At 38.5% G+C, this 3,059-nt stretch overlaps 1 protein-coding gene across 1 annotated transcript in view; it reads right to left on the bottom strand.

Annotated features, from left to right (window-relative positions):
• The window catches only part of LOC118341032 (serine/threonine-protein kinase D3-like), a gene marked incomplete in the record, with an annotated part of 41,769 nt that overhangs the window by 36,915 nt on the left and 1,795 nt on the right, over positions 1-3,059 (bottom strand).

Consider the following 3,059-nt stretch of genomic DNA (forward strand, 5'->3'; position numbering starts at 1 on the left):
CTCAGTAACTCAGTAAGTCACAGAGTTTAGTGTTTGTAGGGTTTGTAACAACAAAAACAGTATCAAGTTGGGGCCCCTTGGTTGTTGTAGCTAGTATAATATAAATGTGTCTATCTGAACTTTGTTATTTTTTCCATCTCCCATTAATCATTTCACAACCCCTCTGATTTATCTGCTGACCCTTTGGAGGGGACGGACCCTAGGTTGGGAACCACTGGACTAAGTAGTTCCAACTAGCTCCACCTCGAGCAGCTACGACAGTAAAACGCTGCTCTAACTTTAAAGAATCAGTATTAACAATCTAATAATGTAGAATACTATATCAGTTGGAATACTTATTTTTACTTTGGCACGTTAAGTAGATTTTGCAAAAAATACTTTTATACTTTCAAGTAAGATTTTAAAAGCAGGACTTTTACTTGTAACAGAGTATTTTTACTATTTATTATTTTATATATTTTTTGGTTTTGGTATTTGTACTTAAAGGATCTGAATACTTCTTCCACCACTGCAACCTAGTAAATATATCAAGCTGTACTGTGAAAAAAGGGACAAATAAATACCAGGACTAATCCATACAAAAGTCCAGAAATGTAAGTTCACATCACCTTACAAGTCTGTCCCAGGAAATTCACGCTATCGACCTCCAAGTTGATCTCAGTCTCACTTCAATTCATTTCAATTTGTCGTCATTATATTTGCATACAAGGAAACACTTTACTGGGTAAAACCGAGACCTGCTGCCGATCTGGAACATGGATTGTCAGGGATGTTTTTGTCTGTCCTGTGTGGTGGTTCACCTTCTGTTAAACTAGAGTAATAAATACTTTCTCAATCACGTTTTGGGATTTGCTGCTCATCTTTGTCCAAAAGCAAATGAAATATCTTTTTATTTTGGACTTAGTCGGACAAATAGAAGCAATTTAAGGACGTCACTTTGGGTTCTGGGAAGTTGTGATGGCAATTTCACTATTTTTTCAACCCATAAAAGAACACTTATGCGTTCAGATTATTGAAATATTGTTGAAACAAATACTAAGTTAACTGATCACCAAAAACTTTTATCTGCAACTATTCTGATAAACTGATTAATCGCTGAAGTTAACTTTCACATAAAAAAACCCACAAACATTGTCTTGTTTAAGCTTCTTAAATGTGAGGATCGGCAACTTTCTGTTTTATATTTATTGTTAATTAATATCTTTGCGTTGTGAAACATTTGAAGACCCCTGCAATGAGTATTTTCACTATATCTGACATTTTATAGACCAAACAATTAATTGATAAATCCAGAAAATACTAGTCAGATGAATCGATATTGAAGATAATAATTAGTGCAGTCCTAATAGAGACAACTAGGTAAAACAGCTGCTTTTCAAGCAGCATCCCCTGACCACTGAAGGATCTGGTTCCTCTAACGACCACTAGATTCCGGACTAAAATACACAGATGCATTGAAGTGAATGGGAAAAGCCCCAAATTCTCTCTAGGATAATGCAGTCACACACAAAGTTCAGCTCTGTAGATCACATCACTTCTTAATGTGAATTTCCATGAAATCAGAGTTGGGAGACATGTTCGCCATGACTGACGGGTCTCTCTCAACTTGCCAGGTTTACCTTCATTGTACACCGGGAGAACAGTCAGCAGCACTGACAAACAAACTGACCGCCCTGCTGCTCCTCCAACACAACACACAGCTGTGAAACAGGAAGTGAAGACTGCTGACACAGCAACACCAACCAGGAAGTGACAGACCCCCGTGAAAAAGACCTTTTCTCAGCCAGTGACAAGAGACGGCAAGTGAAAGTATGTGACGACGGGGGCCTGGGTTCAATTCCAACCTGCGGCCTTTTACTGCTTCTCTCTCTCTCTCTCTCTCTCTATGTCTATGTCTATGTCCATATTTTCCCTTATCAAATAAAGGCACAAAAAGCCCAAAAATATCTCTCAAAAAAAAAGAAAGTATGTGACCACAAAGCTGTGTGTAGATGGGGATGTCTGTCCGTCTGTCCAAAACTTTGGTCCAAAGCAAAATGTCTCAACAACCTACTGACTGGATGACGAGTCCCAACAATCAATCAATGATTTACTAAAAGGTTGGAGCTCAAATGAGACCATCATTGGGTTTTCCTCTCTGTGTCATCATGCCCTGCAAAAGAGGTGAACCTATTTGGTTTGTTGCAAAGAGTGTGTGTGAGTGCGTGTGTGCGTGTGTGTGTGTGTGTGACGGTGGAGGGAATGCATTCAGTGCAGTAAAGCCAGGTGGTGCATTCAGTGCGAGCGGTAAAACCAGTAGATGCTCAGAGATAAACACAAGCTGAGAGCAGATGCCTGAACTACATGTGAAGGGTGAGAATCAGCAGGTTACAACCAAAACAAGCAGATTCACAAAATACGGATGTTTTTTATGAAGATGTTTAGTTATGAGATGTCTAAGTCAAATTGGCTTTTCAATAATTTGTCACTGCAACTGCAAAATGGAAAGGAAATGTGTTTCCCTGGAAAAGTTATAAAAAAAAATAACATATAATAAATTTTCTCATAGTTGAGGCTCAGTTCCACTAGCATTTAAAGTGGCAAAACCAGCTGATTCTCAAGGGAATTACCAGAATCAGTGGATGGTCAATGGATTTGCTTGAAGAGTTATTGTGGTAAACTTTGACTAAGTCAAATGATATCACCCATTGGTTAGTGGTGTACCATTCTGAAGCCTCGTGTTTGGCATTATGGCTGTCTCCATGTTGGGGTTTTGGTATGAGCAATAGTGACGTACTGCGAGTTGAACTGTGCTTAGTTTAAACTCGCCCGTAGCAGGAAACATTAGCCGCTGAACTGGTCACACACATTGTCGTATTACAGATAAAAAGTATGCTAAAATATGTTTTTGAAATCATTTTAGTGACAAAAAAAGCAATGCAGTAACAGAATCTTGATTCATATTTGATCATAACTGCCTTGTCTGACAGTTTGGTATCCACACCCTGAAGAATACTCTGCTTTATGGTCCATTTTACAGTAAATTTGACCATACTTTACTAAATTAACATCATGCTGCG

This window comes from Morone saxatilis, unplaced genomic scaffold (assembly GCF_004916995.1).
Source record: "Morone saxatilis isolate NCDOM2014 unplaced genomic scaffold, NCSU_SB_2.0 Contig7, whole genome shotgun sequence".
NCBI classification, from domain to species: Eukaryota; Metazoa; Chordata; class Actinopteri; family Moronidae; genus Morone; species Morone saxatilis.